General features: G+C 40.8%; 2 long non-coding RNA genes across 2 annotated transcripts in view; one reads left to right on the forward strand and one right to left on the reverse strand.

Moving 5' to 3' along the window:
* The window catches only part of LOC106955027 (uncharacterized), a 78,709-nt gene extending 63,862 nt beyond the window's left edge, over positions 1–14,847 (reverse strand). Inside the window, exon 1 of the long non-coding RNA XR_001426487.1 lies at positions 14,785–14,847. This is a non-coding gene — a long non-coding RNA (uncharacterized LOC106955027). The remainder of the gene's footprint in view (positions 1–14,784) is intronic.
* LOC106955028 (uncharacterized) lies at positions 10,373–19,809 on the forward strand. Its single transcript, XR_001426488.1, has 3 exons — positions 10,373–10,385; positions 12,364–12,367; positions 19,657–19,809. It is a non-coding gene; the product is annotated as an uncharacterized LOC106955028 (long non-coding RNA).
* The last annotated feature ends 6,471 nt before the right edge of the window (positions 19,810–26,280 follow it).

The raw sequence follows: 26,280 nt of genomic DNA on the forward strand, positions 1-26,280 counted from the left end.
CGTGCCCCCCTCGTTTTTCTTGTAAATAATCTTTTTTTTGTCAAAGTTTATAAAAAAAAAAAAAAAAAAAAACTTGTAAAGAGTAAACATATGCATGCACTCTGACGTCAACATCAAGACAGGATATTTTCATTGTAACAACTGTCTCACCTGTAATAGAAAACTCAATAATGTCGCAGTTGTTTATGTGATATTTTGGAATATTTTACTCTGATCAGAAACATTTGAACACGTTTACATTCTCAGTGCATGTTTGACATCGGTGGCACATCGCCCCCTTCTTCCATTTCCTGTGCAACACAATATAAACCCAAAAAAGATTTAAGGGTCAATAGCAAGTGGTTTGATTAAAACAGTATAAAGTATTTGGTAGAAGTCTGAACTCCTTTCAGTCTAGCCGTAAGTCTCAGCATCGAGAACCAGATAATCTGGATTCTTCCTACATGAAGACACCAGAAGAACGAACTCATCCAGGTAAGATACTGAAGGTTTATAACCTTTCACCAGAACCTCACTTAAAAATCTTGAGCTCTCCCTTTAAATACAAGGAAAAACTTGTTACTCACACATTGAATTGTTAAATTATCGCACTTTTCTGGCCAAAAGCTACGTGGGGAGGCTCACCAACACCATGCGACACCCTGAAAACACCATCATGTGCTGGTTGCAGCGTGATGGTGTGAGGATGCTCTTCCTCAGCAGAAACGGGGCAGCTGGTCAGAGGGAAGGATGAATGGAGCTTAATTTAGAAAAATCCTGGAAGAAAACTTGTTGGGAGTTGCAAAAGACTTGAGGCTGGGCTGGAGGTTCTTTCAGAAAGATAACAGCCAGAGCTGCATTGGAATGGTTCAGATTGAAGGATTTTCATTTGTTAGAATGGCCCAGTCAAAGTAAGCACCTACAACCAACTCAGATCGTGTAGGTAGACTGGAAAATTGCTTTTCATAAATGCTTTTCATCCAGTCTCACTGAGCTTCAAGTATTTTGCAAGAAGGAACGGCCATAAAGTTTAGTCTCTTGCCGTACGAAAGACATTAATCTGAAGACCTGCAGCTGTTTTTGCACTTAAAGTTTGTTCTACAAACACTCCTGAGTGCTGCATGCATGACCAAACATTGGTGTGATGGTTAAACATGAAGGAGCTGTGGCAAAAACATGCTTACATTTCCATAATTTCCATAATATCCTAGAAATCAAGAAAACTCCTCCAGCACGAGCCACAAATTTCATCAAGACTTTCTTGAAACAATCCAGCTATTAACTATTTTCATGAATTCTCCCTGATCACGGAATATCGGTACCTACGCAAAGCACTGACGAGTGAAATGTTTGTGTTTCACCTTTGAAATGTGTGTTCTGGAACATGCGGTGCCGTGTTGCTTTCTTCCCAGGCATATTATTACAGTTATCCAGAAAATTCCTATAAAACGTCAAAGGATGAAACAAAAGAACGCGCGTTTGTCTGGGTGATTACGGGCTTCAAAGCGCTTTGGACCCATCGGCAGCTGATGTCATCAATCAAGCAGCCACGACAATCTCTTCAGATCCCAAGAGCAAACTGCTGGATGCAGCCGAGACAGTCAACACACACCAACACAGTTGCTGATGGAAAGTGGATTCATGGTTGCAAACGTAGATCTCGCGCGTGTGTGTGTGTGTGTGTGTGTGTAAGAGAAGAGGCTTTGGGGCTCAACCAGCACATGTCACGCAGGGCAGCTGCAGCTCAGCAGGGATTCAAAGATCAGCAGAATGACTGATGGTGCTGCAGTCCTTAGAGGCTTACGAAACACTCGGAAACACAACAAATGCAAGTCCGAGCAGGAGTGTGATCCCGCACATACACAAAGTTCTACTAAGTCCGCGTTTAGGTCCCAGCGTAGCTGCGTTTTGCGCAGCAGCTTGCAGACTAAACAGAAAATAAACACTTTGCTTCTTAGCTCCTTTGAGTACTGTCGAAGTGCGATGCTGGAGTTTGTCAACAGAGGGCACTCTTACCCCTTTCCTTAAAGACTTTCTACCTCCTCACACAGAGTCACACATTCTGATCTCCCTGAGCTTTCCCTTTTCAGCTTTACTTCTCCATTTTCTTCAGTTTCATGTCATTGTTTATCGAGACACCGGCTGAAGTTTTTTTTTTTTTTTTTTTTCAGCTAAACAGTTTATTTTTTGCTCTCCAAGGTGGGATTCTATGGGGATGTAATTTATATTTTACAAGGCCGCTTAGTCTAATGTGTTTGTCATAATCTGGCACTGTTTGTACAGGTGGCGATAAGGGACAATCTCCACATGTCTGGTGTTGTTTACTGGCTATAAATAGCAGTGCATTAGCTGGTGGCGAGGGCTCCTGTGATGGCTCGGTGGGTTGGCTAAAAACGCACCGCTGTTGCACTGCTGCCATTAGGACCACTTTATGCCTCGTGTGTGTGTGTGTGCGTGTGTGTGTGTGTGTGTGTGTGTGTGTGAGGGTAGGGGCGTTTAAGGCGAAGGAGAGGATTTGGTATTTTTTGGTCTGCTGCAGTGCTTGTCTACATTTTCTTCTACAACTTTCTCTTTGTATCCAAGTGTGTGTGTGTGACTACATCTTGTGATCTGGCTTCATGTTTACAACTGGAACTAGATTCCACTGCCAAAAACGTCCCATCCCATAGCGCGCGCTATCACATCCCTAATCTGGATGTGTGTGTTCAAGCGCTGGCATGAAGTGCTCCCAGTTTTTCCCCCCTTCGTTGTTCCTCTACAGCCCGTCCTCCTCTTCATCCATTGTGGCAGAGAGGATCCTTCTCCCTTTCATTCAGCCTCTCCCGCTCTCTTCCATCTCTCTCGTTTTTCCTAATTACCCATACTCCTCGCTGTGGCCCCTCCCTCGGATCCTTTGAAGTTATTTTAGCGCAAATTCTACTTAGCTGCACTGGAGACAAAACAAGGACAGGCCTGCGACTCGGGGTCTCTGGAAATGTGTGTTTCTTTCTGTTGATTGAATCACCAGTGTCTCCCGTTTCATCTGTGTTTACATCTGAGTCGAAGTGTATGCAACAGGACCGAGTTTCAGGGTGTGCATGTGTTGAGGAATAAGAGCAAAATTGTGTCCATACCTTGTTTCCAGATAGTATCTGTATATATGTGTTTGCATATGGTTTGTGTTTGTGTAAGAGTGCGTGTGTGCGTGTGAGTGGAAAGTAGAGGTCCAACAAAGTAACTTGCTGACATACTCCACATAAAAAATGACTTTATGTCCTTTCCATGCGTTGTTGTTTCTAAAAGGTTCTCCATAAATGCAGTATTATTTCTGGAAACGTCTTCACCCCAAACATTGTCGTTACTATTCCAGTTCCTGCAGATGAATTTCCGCAACATATCTGCGGAAATATTCAACACATTTGTATTGGTCCCTTAATAAAAATGAGCTGAAAATAATTACCAATAATTTGTTTTATCTTGTTTCGACTTATGTTTCAGGAAAGTATCTCTATCTACCTACATACCTTAAAGCCCCCTCCAAAACAATGTGTTCCTTCTCCAACACTGGCGATGAAAAACAACATCAATATATAATTTTAAAGAAGATAAAAATATCCGATTCTGACCATGTTTATGGAAATAAAAATCTGTACCTACATGGTCTGTGGGATTCCAGTCAAAAAAAAATGGGAAAACTATAATTTGCCAAAATATTTACTATGTAAAATAACTGTGTAAAAACGGCGACCCATTCTTGATACTCATTTGAATGTATTTCAATCCAAATTCAGGCTTAAACCAAATGGACAATATTGTCAGAAAATATAAATTCCTGAATTTTCTTTTTACTTTGTCTATATTTATGTATAAAGCTGATAAATGTCTCATCCGGCACAAAATTTGGTTGCTGTAAACCCCCCCCCCCCCAACCCCCCCCCAAAAGAACTCAAACAAGTACCACCCAGCTTTGTGTGGTGTAAATTATTTCCTGAAATAGCTTAAGTGTTGCAGTATTTTCTATTTTCTTGGTTTCTTCACAGCTTGATGGAGGGGAAACTCTGGCACGGAGGAGGAAGAGTAGCAACTCTTTCAGGCGGCTGGGAATTAGACGAGCGTGTTAATGGTGAGAGAAGCTCCTTCTGAGAGGGGAGGAGTGAATCAAAGCGAAGGGAAACATTTTTATGCGTGTTGGATGCGTATCACAAAACAGATTATATTGTCAAAGAGAAAAGCTAAAAAAAACAAGAGGAAGACACAGGAACGGTAGATTTATGAGTGCAGTGCCAAAGCAAAGGGAGGGAGGATCCAATGGTTCCCATCTGACTCAACCCTCTGCTGAAAACTACCCGCAAATGAGAAACACAAGCACTTGGTCCAGAAAGCCTACAATGACGCTGGAGCTTTGGGAGGCTGGAGCTTTTCCTGGGATTTTTGCTTCTTGAATTCACCTCCATGACACTCTGCCCACGGTAAACTCGCGCAGTCTCCTCCACAGGAATGACTAAAGCGGACGTCCTGGTTCACCGCACTGCAGGCCTTCAGACTGAATCACTCAGGGTGACGGTCAGAGCCTGATGCGCCGTTGGTCTTCTCCAACGGCTCCACTCATCGAGAGCGCCGACGTTCGCAAGTTCCCACACACATCTGCAGACGTACGCCCAGACGACTCCACCCAGAGAAGAAAAGTCACCTCACTTATTAACGCCGTCTTTCACGCCCACCTCGGCCCACATTTGGATGGCAGAGCTGGTTCTGAGCCGCAGCGCGGCAGGCCGACTGCCTCATGCGGCACGACTTCACGCGCCGCTCGTAATAAGACACAGGTTCGCACAGAAAGAGCAATGGCGTCTCTGCTTCAAATTAAAATAAGGCACAGCTGGAGGTCGTGGCAAAACGATGACTGATATCATTTATGCTTCGTGAGGCAACGGTTTTTATTATGCTGCATGCTTATAAACGGGCTTCCTATGTTTTATGTACAAACTTGGATTTAAATCCCCATCTGTCTTCAGTTCACAGTTTATGCATCTCCCGTTGACAATAAGTTGTTTTTTTTTCCCAATTTTTGAACATGAAAAACAAAATGTGAACAAAGCCAATTAGCTATTGCTGTGGCTTTCATTAAGACAGACCACCACACTTGTCTGTATTGGAAACATGCGGGGACATCCCAGTGTTATATGTTGCTTTGAAAGTTTGGTTTGCTGGAACACAGAAAACAAAGCTTTTGTTTGATATTTAAAATTCTTGTTTTAGAGAAAAACAATTTGGTGGGCTCATTTAGTGACTCGTTCCTGGCAAGATCTGAAGAAGTTTCTTCACCGAGGTTTTGTGCAACAACATAAAGGCACTTCAGGATTTTTACAGACTTTTCATTCTTTTAAGATGAGTAAGACCAACTGAGTTTTATCTACAAAAGGAATATCATTAGACCTCAGATATTTCCAAAGAACAAAAACATTAACTTATCAACACTGGTGAACCTTCTTTGACTGAAATAATGCACTGGGGACGTTTTCACTCGCATAAATGTACCAATTCATTTGAAACCTAACCCTTGTGTTTGCGAGGACTGAGGCAAACGTAGAGGACTGTGGCAAATGATACAAGTTTTACGTGTGTGGGGTCTGGTGGACCCCATTTCTACATACATAAATATCAATTTTCAGCAAATTTAAATCTTTGTGCTCATTTGAGGTGAAATTGTTGAATGAAAATTAAGAGTACTTTTTATTCTAAATGCATATAAAAAACAAATTAGATTTATAATCTGTGTTATGAGTCATGGGACCCCCCTGATAGTGTGGAGGCCCTAAGCAGCAGCTGAGTTTGCTTATGCCTTGGGCAAGCTCGGATTGCTGCTTGGAGTCTGCAGCTCCGGGGAGGATCTCCGTCAAAAAGGCAACTCTTGTTCTGCTCCCAGAACAGGTACCAGTGGAGAGTCAAGGATTCCCCAAACATCCATAAAAGAATCACAGCAACACTGTAGGTTTTGCTTTTTGGAAGAAGTGATGCCATTACAATGTAATTTAAAGCTCAAGAAATCTGATTTTACATAACACTGCCTCTTTAAAATTCGAGGTACTACATTGTGAACTGTACCGTTTACTTCCATGACATTTTAACATAAATATGGCAGCCCTAAAAATGGCTTTAGAAAAATAAACACAAAGTCAGCCTATAAAACAGGAAAAGGTTTATGGATTTATCTTGTCGCTCGTTATCTTTGCCTAACCAGGAACAGGCTTCTCACGGTTTCCTAAGTGGTTACTGGCTTCGGTTTATCGTCGCGATAGCATCTTCAGCAGCAACATTTCATCTTTAACGATGCTTAATTTGCACAGTATGTCTGAGAGCTTCATTTGGAGCGCCTCCCAGGCCTGGAGGATGGCGCGCAGAGATGGTCTGGAGATAGAGAGGGATGAAGTGCGACTGTCCAAGAACATAAGATGTGGTAAGGAAACATTTACGGTCCACTCATCTCCCCTCTCCATCCGTATCTCGGCTGCTCTCAGGCAGACAGCGGGGGATGAGACTGGATTTCGGCACGTCAAGCAGAATCGCGTTCTTCTTTCGCCCCTGCCGGTTGCTGTCACTTGGCTGTTTTATCAAAAAGACAAGCAAACACAGCGGAACGCGCCAATGAGCATTTGCACAAAGCTCAAAATCAAATACAACGTAGACACAGTGCAAACATTCATACAAGTGGGTAAACACGAAGACAGGCAGAACAATAAAACTCTGCTTTATGCACGCAGTGACACCAAGTCTAGCCCAGCCACTGTTTGATTATTCCAACGTTGTTTTAATTCTTCAGCATGTTGGTGACATCTCCCTGACAGGGTATCGCTGCATGGATTCCTCCCCCCCGCACCATAAAGGCACACGCTGGTTTAGTTACACAGAGGAGAGCGGGCTCATCCACTTCCCTGAATCATGGCAGCAGAAGAAGCTCATGTGTTTAAGATAAAGCTTCGACAAAGAGCGCTGTGTTTCCCTCTCAATCTCCGTCCTCCTGTTAAATATGCAGATGCAGCAGCACCAGGATCCTCGCAGGGTTGAAGCATGAATTAGGTCAGAGGCGACGTCATACGGATTTAAAATGTGGCAAATTTCAAAGGTCTGCCACATCCAGAGCAGACGAAAACTGTCGGTCACGGAGCGGTTCTCCAAACAATGAGGACGACTGCATGCGTGTTGTTTTTACACATGCCCATACAGTTTTAATTTTTTTTTTTTTTTTTTACCTATTCAACCGAGAAAATAATCAGTGTGGATAGTTTCTGGAATATTTGGTATATCAGATTAAATGTCAAAAATAATAATACAGTAGTGGAGTGATGATCAGGCCTTTCAGGGTCAGTACCATTTCCAGGTTTCTTTGATGTCTAAGCTGCAGATTTTAATTTTCTGAATGAAGGAATTACCTTCAATTATCCCCACTTATGTGTCGAAGCATATCATCACTCACCTTTACTGGAATTTAATTCAGTTCATAAAGCGTACATTACTGTACCAGGCTGCTGTGTTTATAGACTGAAAATGAAAAGGGTTCTTCGTTTCGAAGCACCAAAATGTACAAATATGTGTATTTTGAGGAGATTTAGGTTTTTTTATGTTTTTATATTATGATTTAATAATTTTATAGGGATCCCCGTAATTTGATAATCATTAAAATGGAAAAATACACCCTGATATAAGGGTATATAAAGGTTTTAAGCTTTAATCAACATTTCCTTTTCTTTTTTTTTTTCATTTGACTGATTTCTACACATCACCTCAGGCAGTATCCATTTAGTGTTTTTTTTAAAAAAAACCCAATCTCACAAGGCCATTTCAAATGTTGCCACTTAGCTAAAGGCTTTGATTAATGCCACTTTCAGTCATCTCTATTGATTGCTCTGTCTGTAATTAACATGAATCACCTTGTTAACAGGCCTGACCCTGAGCACTGACCTTCCATCGCAAATAAAGGAGAAAATGTGACAGAAAAGCAGCAGCATAAAGGAGCCGACGGAACCGGCTCGTATCATCAGCCTGATCGTGAAACACTGGGAGGAAGGTGTAAGGCGTTAAATAGGCTAAATTAAACCCACGGCGCTTTGAAGGAGGTGAGCCTAGAAGACACAGATCTTAACACGCGGCCACAGTTTAACGATTATAAAACCTCCAGTTTCCAGTTAAAACTTTTTACAGATCACTTAAAAATAATACATTTTAAGCTGCTGAAAGATACTGTCCCAGAAACTATGAAAAAAAAAAAGAGCAGCGAGATGCTCATATGTGAATGATTTTTGTGCCGGTTCTCCTTGCTTTGCTGGGAGCAGTAGACCCTTCCAGCTCATGAGGGCCATCCAAGAGGAAGAAATCTTTCTTAGAGATCTGGAATTAGCTCGGTGAGTCACAGGCCCAGCGCTGCAAAAGGTGGAACTCTGTTCTTCCTTTAGGGAAACGTTTCCAGCAGCAGAAACCTTGCCCTGTCTTGACATCACCCGCCTCCAGCTGTAGCTAAACCCGGTTCGGCTTTGCAGCTCTCTCCGCCGCCTGGCATCTGTGAGCTGTATGGATTACGGATCACGGCGTATTCCTGGGCCTGTTTTATTTTTTTGTTGTTGTTGATTTTCTTTTGAGCGATACCTTGCTTCTGGACTCTGTCTGGTTTTTTTCGGAGCTGAGCAGGGGGAAAACCAGATGGTCCAGTCAACGCAAAGCCAAAGCAAACAGGACCCTCGGAGCGGAACAAATCCAGGTCCTTGGATCCCCTCAGGGCCACCGCTGCACGTTGTTCTGTTTTCCCTCTTTTCAAATTTGTCATTCATTTTTCTTTTCTTTCTAAACTCTACAACAAACATTTCCTCTCCGGCTCTTGTCTTCATCTTTATCATCGATCGTCGTCATCATCATCATCGTGCTCCTTTTGTTTTCCTCCCCAGCACCACGACTTTCCATCATAGTCAAGCTAACTGTTTCCAGGTGGACAAGTACGCTGCTCAACCAACCTGCAAGATTATTTCATTTCATATCCAAAGTGAAAACAGCTGACTAGAACAGATCAGACATTCAGAACTGAAAAAATAAAAAGCTTCGATCTCGCCATCAACAAGCATTCTGCCTGCTCTAGTTGAAGCTGTGCTCCAGTCCAACAGCAAAACGAGTTGACCGTACAGTTTAAATCTGCCACCAAGATTGCGACGTTTGAACAGATTAACTGAAAAATTAACCTTCCTATGGTTTGTCTGTTTCATTATAAGATTTTGCAAACTGGGGTGATTGCTGCCCTTCCAGGCTCCTTTTCAGCTTGTACTTCTGTCTCCTTTTCTTCTTCCTTTTTTCAGTGGTGGATGCCAACAACAGTTTGGTGCTCGGCTGTGTATAACTATACACCATCTATTTATCTCATTTTACTTTTTATAGGTATATGTTTGAGTAAAATGAACAATGTTCTTTTTTTTTTGAACTACTGACATGTCTCCAAAATTCCAAGCAAAATTTTTTTTATTTATTTTTTTAATTAGAAATGGTAAAAAAATAAAAATAAAAAAAAAGATGCAGTGCTTTCGTTCCTCAAATTTTCCTTGCATTCCTCAGATGCAAGGAAAACAAGTTTATATTAATTCAGAAACAACAGAACTAATGTTTTAACTCAGGAAGAGTTCAGAGACACGACAGTGACCACAGTCTTGTGAAGTCACCTTTTCAGTCCAACTCGGTATGCTTGAAGCCCCAGTGAGGTATAGGTTTGTCAAAAAGGGGCCGGTACCACGTAAATGCTATGAGTGGAAAACCTGAATTACAGAGTACATCCAGGTCTACTGTAGCTGAGTAGATGGTAGTGGAAGAGAGCCCCATGGCTTAGGCCAACCAGAGGAATCTCATATTAGCTGCTTGTGTCCGGGTTCTTGTTCGTTTGGTCAGGATTCACGTCTCACAGCCTTCGATCAGCTTTGAATTTGGTTCAGGTCTTTCTGCACCACAACAGACTGCCCACACTGAAGTAAATGCAAGCTTCATTTTTCTATCCATCCCTTGCTTTATGCCACCAGGACTCCAGAACTAAACAAGAAGTTCTCCGCTTACAGATTTTGATTTCTAAGCCTTATACCCTGAGGAAGTCGCTCTAATTTTGCTAGTTTCTACAAAATATTGTGTATATTGCAATATCACTTCAGTATCCTGCATGTTTTCGTTCTCCCCCTGGTTCAACATCCTGGTCCTCCTCAGCATGTCAATGATCTAAAGGAGCCTGCTAACGAGCCATCATTTGATTCAGGTGTGTTGAATCAGGGAAAGAATTTAAAGCATGAAGACTACCGGTATAAACTCTGCATTTGGGTTGAAAAACCCCCCCAAAAAACAAAAACCATAAAAAAGAACAGGTTTTTGGGTGTATATGTGATTAATTATGCAATATGTGTTAAAGAAGAAAGGTAGATGTCAAAACACAAGTGTTTGATTAGCTAGGTGAAAGACGAGGCAAGACGTGAGTTCCTCTATCAATCTGAACATAATGACTCCATGTTGCTCGCTCACGCAGCCAGCTCGTAAACAAACTGGCTCCAAGACGACGAGCACCACTTGTCTTTCCTCTTTGAAACCCACTCTGCTTTGGGAGTAATTAATGCAGCTTATGGTCGAGTACAAAGGCAGAATATTGCTGCATTGTGCTGTTGTCTGTGTGAATGAGGAGGGAAGAGAGCCACCTGTGTTAGATTCCAAAAAAAAACAAAAAAAAAACATGCTGTTTGCATCTGAATGAAGCACAGGTACTGGTGTGTGTGTGTGTTTTATTTTTTGCATATTTTTCTTTATCTGTGTGTGATACTGAATATAAGAGGGAGAGAGAAGAGGGAAAAGAATGAGCACATCTCTGTCTAGGAGCATTAGCAGGGAGTCCGTTCTCTGTATCTCAATGAGGGGATTAGAGGACTATTCATTAGAAAGCCTTTGATAGGTGGCTGGCTGAGTCTGTCCTCTGCTCCTGCTAGCATCCTGGCAGGCAGGGAGACCAGGGGGAAGTGGAGGAACCCTCAATGCTAGGTTTTAACCATCCTCATCTCTCTTTTCCTTTTCGCCTCTGTGTCCTCATCCTCAGCATTGCCAGGTCACTCTAAACTGATGCTGTCCGAGTTAACTCAGCTAATCCACAACATTTTTGAGGAGACGGTTGACGGACAGACAGACAACTTTGCTTCTATGTTTTGATGGAAAAAAGAGATGAATTTGCAGCAACAAGTTGTGTCGGCATTCACACCCCAATGAACAAACTCGCGATACTGACTGCTACCGTTCTAGGCTTTTGCAGAGGCAACATCTACATTATGTGGAGTTTTCCAGTTTACCACCAACCATTAGCTGGTATTGCAGTTGGTTGCCATGGAGACCGTGGGCATAAGCTAGTGGTGAGATACTGCTGACCAAGTGGTCAAACTGGTTTCCTACCAAGAAAACCAAACACCCCTTTCTTCACAACTACACTATAATCCCCCCTTTCAAAATATATGAAAAACGTCACATTATTTGATAATTTTGTGCACTGTTGCAAACCCTAAAAGTCGTAGCAAAGGAAAATAAAGAAATGTCACCATAACACTTAAAAGCCTTCCTTGCTGTGCTTGTTGCTCATTCCTCCACTTGGAATCTTTCTCTTGTTTTGATTCTGTTTCTCCTTGTTCAGCCGAAAGCATTTCAAAAGACCAACTCCTGTGAAACACCCCCACCTGTCAGTGTTTGATGCTTCCACTGACAAGTCATAGGCTTCACATCCAGCACAGAGCATCACTGACGCAAATGGAAAGATAATAGTTGCCTGCGTAAGCTCGTTCTCGCCCCTAACAGTGACATATGGTTTAGATTGCCCTCCAGACGTTTGCTGAAAGTACACACGCCGCTGTAAAAATGATGAGAAAATAAAACCCCAGGCATGGGAAGGCAAAGACATTGTCCGACTTCTCCGCTCCTCCTCGTGTCCTTCCCCATCACCTACTTCTCCCACTTTGGCTCTAACCTCAGGAACTCGGGCCCGGGCCACGGGACGGAGAGGAAGACAGGCAGCAAGGATGAAGGAGAAGGTGCTGTCAGCTGAAGGAGAGGAAAACTAGGGATTGATTAGAGGCACGAGCTGGGGAATTGCTTTGATCCGTGCCTTTTAATAAATCTGTCAGAGTGAAAAAGCAGGACTGCATGAGACAGGAAGAGAACAATCAGCTCACTGAGGTCTTAACTAGGTGATGTTCACTTCTTCTTCATCTCTTCCTCATCTTCCAGCACAGTACTCTGTGGATTCTCTCTGTGTTCGTCTACTGCAGCATCTAAAAGTTCAGACGACGTGTTTTTGCACTGTTACAAGGTAAAGTGGTTTAAACATACGTCGAATTTAACTTTAGTCTCTTCAACTGAGAGATTGAGAAACGTGGATTTTACACTGCAATAGATCCTCGTGGAAATCTACCACGGTGTAGAACGTATCATGAAATAAACATTATAAAAGAAATTAAATTGTCAGAGGCGCAATATTTATGAAGGGAAGATTACTTATTCCTTCATATACTTACCTCTGTGCCGAGCAGCTCCTTCTCAGGAATTTCTCTTATTGGATGATTAACCAAAAATATCCAATTGATTTTTTTTTGGGGGGGATGGGTGTTCCTCTCTTTTTTTTTTTGGCCAATATCACTTCTGGAAATTCCTTTCCATCTCTGAAGTAACCTGACAACTCTAAAGGTCTTTCCAAGCAGACAGCTTTTATGTCTGCAGTACTAAACCTCCAGAAAGACTCTGTGTAAACTCAGTACGACAAGATTTAGTCCCTTCCAAAATCATGTTGTACCTACGGCGAAAGACTGACGTGTGGAATATTTTTTAGATTGTTTTTCAGTCCAGTATTTCCACAATGTTTGATTCACGGTCCAGCACCTGCCTGTTGAACTCAATGTGAAGAATCGTGAGGAAAATAATTATTTAGTTAATCTGTTTTCTCCGTCCTCTTCTACACCCTTAAGATCAGTTCCTTCAGGTTCTTGTCACGTTGTAAACCAGCTAAAGCATCGACACGTTTTCAAGCTTTAAAATCCACATTGGAATATAAAAGAACGACAAACCCAACCATGTAAAGCAGGAGTCTCGGCCACATCCCTGCAACTGGAAGAAACCACATTTATGGATCGTGTTTGCTATTGTTTCATATCAATGCTAGTTTATGGTGACACCATGACTCCCAGTTGGAGGGTAAATGCTGGGTAAGATATATGTGTGGTCCCATGCGAGCGTGTGTGTGTGTGTTTTGTTATGGGACTTCTCGTTGGCAGGCCATATAACTCAGGTTAATGTTATCTTATTTCACACAGCTCAGAGACAACCTCAGGGAGGAGATCATTTGGAGCGCTCTTATTACTTTTCATTAGGCTAATGTGATGGATGGAGGAATATTTACAACAGGGAAGAGGCGTGTAGTCACACACACTCTCGCACACACACGTACACTTTACTGAGGACCTCGTATAGGTTTGAGTGGGAATTTGTAGTCCATTTTAGAGTTAACCTCACTGATAAGACAGAACATCCGAACTGTCCACCCACAGCGGGGACTACATAAATAACCCACCTGACATATCGATCAGGATGTTTGCACATTTCACCAGAGAAACAGGAGGAGGATTTATAGCAGCACTGCCTACGAGACTATTGGTATGAACCTTGACTCAGTGGTTGAGCTACTATAAATGGTGTGTTGTACTGTAGGGACATTTTATATAACGAAACAGCTTTAAACTCCTCTAAATATTGCATTTTGACGCTTTTGGACAGACTTATAAAATGGGGTTCTTCCTATATACATGTAAACCTGTTGCAGGACTTTTTAAAAAATATAATCTTATGAAAAACTCTTTCAACAAAACTTAATTGTGAGGAGAAAGCAAAAACGTTTCTGAAAGTCCAGGTCAGCCTTATTTTGAGCTTCTGCCGTCATTACGGGTGGTCTTCCTTCCCACATGGATCGGATTCTTTCCCATTCACTTGTCTGTTGATGGAAAGACGATATTTCGCTGGCACTCTGGCCGTCACCTAACCCATTCTCGCTATCTGTTTTATTTTACTTTCCCTTTCTGCTTTGAGTTTCTGAATTCCCGCTCCTCTCCATCTGCCATCCAGGCTGTGAGGAGGCCGCTGACGTTCTCGTCCTTTCTTCCCCTCCTTACAGTAAACACCTGCACTCGCTTCGAATGGAAAAAGCAGGATGAATAGTTCCGCTGAAAGAATGCTGACAGCTCCAAAGCGATCCATTTCACACGCACAAATGCTGAGAAGGTGCAGGGGGTCAGGCATCTGTTAGCATACGTGTATCTGTGTGTTTGTGTGCGCAGGAAGCAGGGATGGAGAGCAGCCTCCATCATTACCAGCCATTAAGATATTCATGGTAACATTTCAAGTTTTTGTCATCAATCATGTTCAGAAATAAAAGTGCATTGTTAATGTCATGGTTTTCCCATTTAGCCAGTGACTTTTAAAAGGTTTAATAAGGGATAACTTGTGCTACATCATCAGGCAAAATGTTGGTGATTCATTATTGCCTTTTAATAAACATCATTTCTACAACCCAACAGGGCTGTGTCTTTGTTTTATGCGTTTCAGCTCATTAAGCACAACTCATTTGTGTTTTTGGGTTCCAAGGCAAACAGTGAGATTTAAATGTCATTTCCCTCCTGCAGGCAGCACGAACACTCGGTCTTAGAAGAAAACCAACATGGGAAAACTCAAACCTCCTGCACATATCTGTAAAATATGTTACTGTTACCTCCCCCCACCCCCCCCACCCCACACGTATCTCACCTTTGCACGGAGCTGGAGTCACGCGAGAAGGCAGAAAGTGGGGTGGACCTTGAATGGCAGCAGTTTGACTTAAAAGTGAGGCAAGAAAAGGAAAAAACAGACATTTGTTAAACAGGCCTCTCTGTGATCACATGTGGTAATCACAAAATTATGGTTTAATAAATTACCCCTCGTTTCCCACGATTGCTAGGGGTGTTTTTACAATGAAGGCCAAATAAAATAAAACTGAAGTATTTCATGCTAAAGAAAGAATTCAACAGTTGTTTCAACTGGACAGCTTCTGTTTTGTTTTGTTTTTTTATACATGGTTTCTTTGCTAGGTTGGAATAGTTAAACCAGCTGGTATCCACACCTATATGGTCTAGCAGTGCAGATTTAATTCGGGTGTCGGGACTGGCTAGTGTCTATGCTGTTCCATATAGATGAGCCAGTTTTATGGGAAACAACTTGCTATTGGTAAAGTGACAGGATTCGGTTGCTGCTTCTCTTGCGGTTTTTAGAAAAAAAAAAAAGAAAAAAAAAAGAAACCTTTGAATCTACAAAACTTCTTCCCGGGTCTCAGACTCTGCAGGATCAGCCTGTTACTGCTGAACTCAGCCTGAAGACTTAAAAAAACCTTTAATTGGCTTTGTAAGTTTTGAGCTTGTCGAGAAAGAGAGTGAATGGAGTCTCCCTGAATAACAACAACAGTGTTCTGCAGGCAATGCAAGCAAGAAATTATCAGATGACTATGACATGCCTGGAGCAATACCGATGAGCGTGTTAATGTGTTAAAGTCCATTTTCATTTTAACTTCACGTGGAAAACCTTAAACATCAAATGATTAGAGCTACACAGGTGTTCTCTCTCAGCAGGTTGAGAGCTCTTCCTAATTCAGCAGACATGTGCCGACGGGATTTGACTGACATCTCTATGGTTCTGCTGTTTCTTTAGTCACACCTGTTGGGACAGGACAGGTAATACCTTGATCACTCTTGATGCATGAAGCGCAATAATCTCTCATCATGGACATATTTCACTAAAGGGGTTTTGGAGTCACTCAAAAACAAGAATGCCAGGATTTAGGTCTGCCTGGTGCAGGAGGGTCTGGCTTAATGTACATAGGCTTTCTATTGTTCTTATAATCCCTTATCTTAAAATTATATTACAATATTTTTGATAAAATGCTTCAATACTGAGAAAAAACAAAGTGTAACAAATCATTTTAATATTTAATAGTTATTTAAAATTGCATGTCGACCATAGCCTGTCCATTGCTGCCTTCTAATAAAATTGGTTTAAAATTTTAAAATCAGATTTATGTTGTCATATCAACCATATTCCAAGACTTAAAAACTTACAGATAGTTATTGTGAATGGTGTGATTACTTATGTGGTTTGAATACACTATGTTGGACTGCGGTTGCCACAAAATGCATTATGTATCAACTTGTAATGGTAGAGGTAATTTTATTTATATAGCTCATTTTCAGCAACAAGGCAATACAAAGTGCTTTATATTTGTATTGTGTACTGTTCTGTAATATTGTAAATTAATATTCAGTAAATTAGACAAGTTTAAATAAAGTTCATTTGTCAGATTAGAAGTACCTTTTTGAAAATTGACAACCTCTGAACAGATGTTTAACATGCTGTTCATTACGACTACATTTCTGCATTGAAAATGTATTTTTATCATCTGATCTGATGTTATCCTTTCAGCAACTGGAAAAGGAAATCGTCAACAGAAACAAAGGTTTCCAAACATCCATCTGGGTGTAATTAACCTGTGTTTCACTCAGTGTTAAAGTTCCTGAAATAAATAGACTTTTCAATAATATTCCAACTTACTGAAGGAGTCTGTTGTTGCTCTTTCTGCAGACATAGAAGACGACGTCTAGAGTGCCATCTTGTATTCTATCATTCTTTCTCTCCTTTCCTCTTACCATCTCCCAACGTTTCTCTCCGTTTTTCTGTCTCCATGCTCATTACAAAATAAACCAAACACTATTTCACGTAGAGTTATATATCTGTTTCTCTATCGAGTGGAGCATCACATAGCAAAAGCCGTCATGCTCCACTTTTGAAAGTAAAACTGTTGAGCTTCTCCTTGCACTCAGACAACAATTCTGAGTGAGACGCTGCCAGACAGGACCTGCTTAAAAAAAACAAACAAAAAAAATAAAAAATAAGTGGCGCTGACCAAAGAAGCTTTTACATGAACCAAGAGAGAAATTCAGGCTATCTGTGCTGAGTCACCTCGGTTCATGCCGGGATATATGGACACTGGCTTCTTCTTTTTGGCAGTGAGCTCTCAGAACAGTCACAGATATGATATACAGCAGCTCTTAATACACTCACTGGCTCTCAAATATGTAATGGAGCAAATTAATGCAGTGGTTTCAGACAGAGACACCCAGAATTGAAAACCAATTTAATCAACCTTTGTCTAGCGCTGTCATTTTTCTCCCTTCCATCAGCTGCCTGCTTTCTGCTCACCCTTGGCTCTCGAAAAAGGAAAAACGATGATGAGAGTGGGAGTCTGTAAGTGTGGACAGGACTTGTGCAGCCGGGAAGAGCGCGCAATCCTTTGCTTTTGCTGCCTGGAATTCATCGCAGCTTCATTTGTTAGATTCCTGTTGCATTATGGTAATGCGATGCAGCTCTCATCTTTGGCACAAAGTCCCAGCAAAATCAGGCCCAATGTTCCACAGGGAGTTTTCAACTTGTCATGTATCATTATCGATTGGAAAGTGTTGAGTTCAAGGCTGAATCCCGATTGGATTTTATGTTTTCATCCACCCCTCCAAAAAAACCTGATTTAGCTCTTAATATCCATCCCTTGGAACGGATTAATGTCGGTGAAGGATGAGGAGAAATCCTCCATGAAGCAAAAGGTTTCTTGTAATCAGGATCTTGTGAGGGAGAAAGACTCGAGTGCTCAATCAGAGGATTAAAAGGAGCCGTTCTTTCCTCCTAGTGACCCAGTGAAGATCAGCTGAACATTTGATAGAGGCAGAAATGACACACTGCTCCTCATTCTTCATTCCTCTCTCATTCAGCAAGTATTCATCAGAGTCTCTTTCAGCTCGGTCACATACATCACGCACTCATCTCCCAGCTGCACTGCGCTTCATTCTGCTCCCTCTTTTTTAACTTTGATGCTCATAGGAAATGCATCACATTGATACCAGATACTGCTCTAATAGTTTCAGTAGACCTGCTTAATCTGGCTGGGCTAGTGTGCAATATGTTAATAGTATGCTGTAGAGTGACCCCTGTGGTGCCTTCGTGTTACTGGTCTTTTGCCGGGAGCGTGTTGCTGCCTTTCCTCCATCTGCTGCCCCGGCTCCTCATCCTGTATCCCAGTTACCTCCACGCTGATTCTAGCCGTCGCCACCTGATGGCTGCCTTCTTCTGCGTGACAGGACTAGTTACCTGAAGGACATCCTTACGTCAGCAGTGTGTGATCCAAAACTGTTGTTCATTTTGACACAAAAACACAGAAAGACGAGTTTCACATTATCAGTTACAACAGTTTAAAAGTGCTGGGTAATATCAGTTCATCACGCTGCAGAGCATGACATTTAATCCACCTCTCGAACACAAATTGCACACGTTGAAATGATGCCACACACTTTCTCAGTCATGTACTGCAGACTTTCTGTATCCTCCATGAAAAAAAAAAAAATTCAGGATCCAAAAACCCGGGTGTAGAGCCTGCATGTATTACCAGGGTGTGGAGTTCTGAATTTCCTTTACTTAAATATGCTTCTAAATATTTTATGTTAATTGTTAATTTTTAAATTGACATAAAAAATAGCAAGGGAAGCAGGTGTTCCTGCTTGACTTTGATAACCTGAACATGTAGATGTGATGTGGAGTTTGGTGTGTTTTGGTTCAGCTATAAAATAAAAAAGGCGACCCACAAAATGAGTAGCGCAGGTATTTAAATTAGCTAATCAAACACCGCTGTGTTAGGTTAGCTAATGGCAGCGGTAGCTAATCTAAGACACCGATCACTTAATAATCGCAAAAACAAACATAAAGGCTTAAAGCATAATTTTGTAATGGACTGAATGTTCTCTTCTTTGAGTGGGAAATATTCGGGTGCGTTTTGATGTTCAATCCTGAAACATATGGAGTTAGATTTGTTTCACAATTATTGAATCAAAAAAAAAATAAAAATGTCAAAAAAATCTTAAAAACATTTTAATCATAAAATAAATTTTTTATGAACAAAAAAATGTTTAAAGAGATTTTTTTTTTTTTAATTGAAATCACTAATTTTTGTTTGAAACTTATTTTTTTGGTTGAGTCTAAGTTTTTTTTGAAACTCCTGTTTTTTTGTTGAACTCCTTTTCTTGCTTATACAACTTTATTTGCTTCGGGGAAGCTTACATGAACATTGTGGGCGGGGCTTAAGGACGAGCAATGTAAGACGTGTAACGATTGGTTAGCGCTGACTAAAGCGAATGACTCCCTGAGATCTCAGAACTCTGTCCCGAACTGCAGGGCTTCGGTGACGGGACACAGAATGTGATGGTAAGTAATCTTCACAAAATTACACCGTTTAGCAGCTACTAAAGTGTCCACCCTGTTTCAAAGAAGAAATCTTACACAACTTATGACGACAGTCACATATTTTGTCTGCCGCGGTCCCCGGTAGCATATTGTGCTAGCTAATGTTAGCACTAGGTAAAGTTCATAAACTAGGCTTGTGTAATATTCGCCTGTCTTTATGTTGAATTCGTTAACCAGCGCACATCTGTCGAGTGGCATTAAGCGTGGAAAATACCAAATATATCTGGAGGAAATATGTGTTAACTGTTGTGTAATCCTCCGTGTGTGTGTGTGTGTGTGTGTGTGTGTGTGTATTAACTAGCATTGAAGCTAAAATGGGAAAACAGCGGATCGTTGCACCAATGTTATCAGGTCCACATTAATCTGCACCACACGTCAAGTGACTGTGCAGATGATTTATTTACCAAGCACATAATCAGTGCTGTCGATGAGGGGAGGCAACGTAACTCTTAAATATATACATTTTCTTCCAGATGTAAAATGTAAAACTAAGCTGGTAGGTCACAGGCCGAAGGAGGATATTCACATAATTTCTGTTTTTTATTATTTGGTGGGTGTGTGTCTTGTACTTAGTTTTATTCCGAATTAGATGTAATATGCCTTTTGCTGTGTTATGATATTAAATTAAATTAGTGTTCTGATGTGTACATCAACAGAGGAAAACTAAAAGATGAATTATCAGCGCGAGAGAAAGAGAGGAAGGCAGACAGTAAACAAAAGACAGGAAGAATGAAAGAGTTAGATAAAGAGAAGGAAGAGAAAGGATAAAAGGGATTTCCCAAAAGGAAATGTAGAGGTTCTGGGGATGGATAGTATAGGCTGAAGCTCGTCATCTTGCTTTAAACTAAAACTGGCTCCGTTGGGTAACAGTGAATTATTAGAGGCTTAGTCTGACATTTTAAGGCATTAAAAGGAATGAAATCGTGCTATCCCTTATATCCTACTCACATTTACGATGGCATTTCCAACTGTTCACAGTTGTGAACATATAATAGAGCTGCAGAAACAGCTTAAATAACCAGGTCATACTCATGTTAATAAAATTACTTTTTAAAATTATTCCTGACATTAAAATTTTAATTATGTGCATTGGTTAGACCCTTTTTGTTAAAATAAAAATAAAAAAATAAATAAATAAAAACTATGGGAGAAAAAGGGCAAAGCAAACAACAGGCTTCCTCATTTTTCATCATCTGTCATTTTCTCATTGTTTTGTTCATTCATTTGCAAGTTTTGGATTTGTTCATGCTCCTTGAATTTTCAGGAAAACCTTCTTCACTTTATTTTCACAGTGATGTTTCAAATGAGTTTACTTCCTGTTTCAGTTTTAGTCAAATCTCCTGCAGCTTCAGGTGTTTATTTGCTCTCAGTGAATGTAAGACCACAGTTTTCAATAGTCACATTTATTTGTTGCATATCCGTATCATCACTCAGGGCTCTAAGTTTTATTTATTCCAGATGCGTGATTGAAATTAAACTCATCGCAAACCCTTCAACTTGGATATTTGCTCCAGGCCTGTGTTTGCTTCCAACTTCACACTATTTTATGGTATTTATACACATGTGCATGGTTTATAGGGTTTGTTTGGACTTCACAAAGTGAGATTCTGTGAACTTATTATAGGTAACAGCTCACTAACCTGCAGTAGAAAGAAGTCATATAATTGTAAGCTTGTTAAAGGGTAAGTACATCATCTGAGGGTTGGGCTGGTTACCACCTATACTGTGTCAATGCACATACCGTTTTGAGGCTTTTTCTCCATTGTTTACTCCATCCTGATGACATTTACCCTGGCCAAACACATTTAGGATGCCGGATAGGCTATAAAGACTAACATCACTATTGTAAATCTTCATTGCTCTTGAGGCAGAATCCAGAAAACACACAGCTTCACACCATTTATGCAGAGAATATCGTCTTTTTTAAGAAAGAGAATAATAATAATTAAAAAAAAAAAACTCACTAAACCTGGTGTACTCTTTGAAAATATTAGGGTTTATGTTGCCAGAATGGCTTCACAGCTTCTGAAAACCAAACCAGGCAGTGTAACTCGAAATATGGAACAAGGTTTCAACATTTTGTCTGGAGGAGTTTGACATTTCTCTCCATCTCTCTGGTGTAGGTGTCATATTTAGTTTCTGGTCTCCGTGGAGAGGAAAATGGCAGCAGGGGAGGGAGACATGAATAAATCTCTGAGGACCAGGCTGTCTGCTTAAGACTGGAGAGTGGCTGAAGCAGATAGTGTTACACTGCACCCATGGGAGACAATGAGATATGACCAAAGGGATAAAGGGACTGTGTGTCCGACTGTGGTGGAGGTAAAAAGGGAGGTTGTGCTGGAAAGAAACAAAGATATATGGAGGAAGGTTTAGGAAACGGGGAAATAAAAAAATGAAAAGTTGACAGCAACCGCTTTAAAAACTCTAGAATGGAAATATTTCAGCGTGCAGCACAGCTTTTACGTTGGCTTTTGTAACGTGATTTACCTGCGTGTTGTGGATAGCACGTTGACCGACTCCTACACTCCTGTAAAAGTTTAGTGGCAAACAGTTCCCATGCTCCTTCTCTCCCTTTTTGCCTCTCTCTTCAGCAGAGAGAGTGGCGGCATTGGTCTGAAGTGGCTTGTCAACGGTGCTAATGAATGGCGCCACTCTTACCAGCCAGAGATGAGAGGGATGAGAAGGAAGGAAAGGTGAAAGAGAAGAGTGGACGCTGAAGAAGACGAAGCGAGTACGATGAGTGGAACAGATCCTTGAAAGTGTGTGCAAGTGGAGCGTTATAGGAGGGTTTGGATATATTTAAAAAATTACAAGTGTTGCCAGATTGATTAAAAATATGGGAAGAACGAGGGTGGAGATGAGTGGAAAGCATAGAGAGCTGGGGAACGGAGAGAATGAGGGGTGAAGGGCGCTGGGGGGCTTTCTTATTATGCTTCCAGTTTTTGATTCTCGAAATAGAAAATGATCTCTATGAAAGAGTCATCTAGTTTAAAGAAGGAATAAAGTTCTAAAATACAACTGAGCAAAGAGGGGCTTTGGAAAACACAGATTATCATAAGACATTTAATCTATGCAAAGTGCAGAATTTATAACCATTTAACAGAAAAAGGAATAAGATCTTTTTGATGTCTCTTGCGGTACAATTTCTCTATTAAAACAACAGCATGGATGGTAAGAGTAGAAATCAGTTCAGTAATCTCTCCAGGAAGTATTTTAGTTTTTGTGGCTGGTTGAGAGACACAGAAAAGAGTAAAACTCTCAGATTGGCAATATGCTGGCAAATCCCTGGTTAATGCCATATGTACATTTAGGTTTAAAAATAGTCTTAACTTGATTTTTTTTTTCTTTTTATGAATGAACAAACTTTTATTAAGGTTTTGGAGTGACCCAGCCAGGTCCTGGCTTGAATCTGTAAAGCAGCTGAAGATTAGGATGTTGGCAAGGACTCTTTCCAAAATCCAAAGCAAAAAACTCACAATGGTCACTGAAGTAACTTGAAACTGAAAAAAAAAGTAATAGCAGATAAAAATTTACTGGAATGTGATTCAACAGAATCATTAGATATAGAATACTAAAACAGGCCTAGACAAAAATCATAGTACTTCTAGAAAGCTTTGAAGAAAAACAGTTTGCCACAATACATAGTGACAAGCCACAAATGTTCTGGAAGAATGTCCTTCAGATAGATGAGACAGAACTGGAGGTTTTTGGCAAAGGCACGTCAGCTCTATGTTCAAACGTAAAATGAAGTATGCCAAGAAAAGAACACTGCCCCTACTGTGAATAATGGAGGCGACTCGGTTATGTTACGGGACTGCTTCGTTGCATCTGGCACGGGGTGTCCTGAATCTCTTCAGGGTGCGATGAAATCTCCAGACTGTCGAGGCATTCTGGACAAAATTTGCTGCCTCCTGTTTAAGAAAACGCTGAACTTTAACTCCTGTACTGCTGACGTTTCATTGGTGACTTTATTTTACAGATAAATGAAAGGAATGGCTCTGTCACCATTTTAAAAACTGAGTGAAACCTCAAGAGGACACACATTCACAACCCATATCTTCTGCAGTTTGTCAGGCTCTAAGGACCACGGTTGAGAGTATCACGCATGCAGAGCAAACTGTGATACCACATTTGTCTAGAGGATGAGGGAGAGAAGAATGGATGGAAGGAGGAAATGAAAAAGGCCATAGTGCATTAGTTTTAAATGCTCCCAGAACATTGTGAGCCTTTGAAATGGACAGTATCATCCATTCGCTGTAATAAGGGTTATGGTTTTCTCTTCGGGGGGTGGAGAGAGCAACAGCCTGCTGGGGCGACAATTCGAGCCAGCTATCAGGTTCCTCCTGTTTGACTTTCTGTCATATTCATTACCTCTCCGTCTATCTGCATAAGCTTTGACTTCTGTCCTATCAAATCACTTTATATTAATTGGGGTCAGTGAAGAATTGAATAGTGCTCATATGGACTAATTTAGATGTCTATTCTACCTGACAGGCAGGGGGAGTGGATTTTTGCGCTATTAATCCTTGTTGGGCTTTCTGTCCTGCTAATACAGAATGACCCATCAGGATTAGACACTCTTATTTTCTGTGTTTACAACGCTACTTTGCAACGAGGCTTCCTTTTTTACAGTCTATTACAAAGAAAATGACTGGCTTCTGACAGGCTACGGATGTTTTTCATACAAATAGCACTTCCGCCTCTTCTGCTGCTTCTGGTTTCCCTCCTTTTCTCTACCTCATTACCCTTTAATACACCCCCACTCCCACCCTACTCCCCTTTTCTTTGAGCTAGCACACACTCTGCCAAGCCACCATGATGTATAAGGTTTGTTTGGTTGTGCATTGGAGGCCATATGTTCTCTTCGCGGCTAAAGTTTCTCTTATCCTGCCTTTGCAGCAAAGTGAGAGGGGAGTCTGGGCCCATTGTCGGCCGACTCCCTGGAAGGTTATGGAGCGGCAGTGAACGGGGGGGAGAGGGATGAACTGGAGGCAGAAGAGGAGACAGATAAATTCTAACAGGGGGCTCTTTCTATTGTCAGCATAATTACAAAACCAAGAAAATAAATTATAGTCTACATTTGTGTGTGCATCTGTTTTTTTTGTTTTTTTTTGTTTTTTTTTCTGCCCAGTTTCCCAAATGGCATATTCTCTGCCCTGGCATGTATTTTAATGCAGTCAAAGTCTGGCTTCCTTTCCAGTAAAGTCATGAAGGTTTTCACCATGTTAAAGACAACTCAGAGGAGGGGACTCCATTTTATCTAGGCTCGTCTCATTCAAAACATAAAACAGCTTTATGAGGCGCGCTATGAAACGGCTCTTCAGGAGTATATGTCATGAATAAGTGATCCTAGAACTAAGAGGTTGTGTTTTAAGGTCTAGTTTCTCATATTTAATAAGCTATAAGTTGAATCTGTGGTTAGGGTTCTATTTTAACACTGCTGTCAGTTCAATTCAGTTTCTAAAATGGCTCAAACTCACAGCAAATATCATCTCAAGGCACCTTCAAAGACAAAGCAATCCAGCTTAAACTGCACAGAGAATAATCAAATTTACTCCAGTCATAGAAATGTTCCTGTTCAATTCCTCTCCTTTCATAAAATTACAATGAAGATAAGTTCAGTAGTCGTTATTACGGCTCTATTTAGGGGGTTAAAATGACTGAGTTTACGGATTTAAGGTGTCTTAAAGGTAAGGCATCAATTTGAAATTATCCAGTGTCCAATTTGTTTCAAATTCGAAATTCGATAAGGACCGAATAAGTAAACTTTTTTCCGCACTGAGAAGTTAAATCAAATAACATTTCCTTTGTTTTAGCTTTCTTAAAATATCCAAAATTACTTCTGTTTGCTGAATGCAGCAATAATGAGAGAATAATATATCAGATATATCTGAAAATATTTTCAAAGTCAGAAGTTTACATACAGTTGAAACCAGACATTTACATACAAAAGTAAAAGGACACATACAACTTTTTTTGTGTGTCAAGGTCCAGAGTTAATCCTACCAAACTCCTCATGTTGTGAAATTATTTGCATTTGCTAAATGCCAGAAAACTAAATTTGTATTTACTTTCCTAAATGTAGAAGTTTATATACATTAGGTCATAATCATGGATATTTGTATTTTGACTTGGGTCGAATGTTTTGGTTTTCTGGAATTCTGGCCCATTCTTCCTGACAGAACTGGTGTAACTCAGTCAGGTTTGTAAGTCGCCTCGCTCCGACGCCCTTTCAGATCAACCTCATCATAGGACAGAGATCTGGGCTTTGTGATGGCCATGTGAAAATATTGACTTTATTGTCCTTGTGCTACTTTGCAACCACTTAGGCTGCTTGATGTTATTGTGCATTTGGAAGACCAATCTGTGCCTCAGCTTTTACTTTCTGGCTGATGTCTTTAGATTTTGCTTTAATATTTCTACTTAATGTTCTTTCTTCATGACTACATCTGTCTTACGAAGTGCTCCAGACCCTCCTGCAGCAAAAACAACTTTGTTCTACAATTCCACACCTTTGCTTATAGACATGAATGACTACGCCTTGTCCAACCTAAAAATTAGGTGTAATGGAAAATCATGGATACAAAATAATGGGAACAATTTGAACTGACCCAGAGTAACTAGCAACTATTGTACATACCTTTTCTTTTCAAGGTATTTTCCAAAAAAACACAAATTTGATTTAATTCAAAAATATTTTAGTGATAGTAAAAACTTAAAAAATTTAACATGTCAGAATATAGTATATTGCCCCTGCCATGTTTCCTAGTCCGTGGTTGGATGGGGGGATAATAATAACATGGGTGGGATTGGTCAGAGCTAAAAGGTGTTTGATTTCAGTGTTAGCAGGGGAGGAATGACAGTGACGGTGTGAAAATTCAGCAGGGTTCCCTCATTTGGCTGATGAGTGCATCGGTCAGAAGTGGATAAATA

The sequence above is a fragment of the Poecilia latipinna genome, unplaced genomic scaffold, assembly GCF_001443285.1.
Source record: "Poecilia latipinna isolate Pla-1442-1.1 unplaced genomic scaffold, P_latipinna-1.0 Scaffold699, whole genome shotgun sequence".
Taxonomy (NCBI): Eukaryota; Metazoa; Chordata; class Actinopteri; order Cyprinodontiformes; family Poeciliidae; genus Poecilia; species Poecilia latipinna.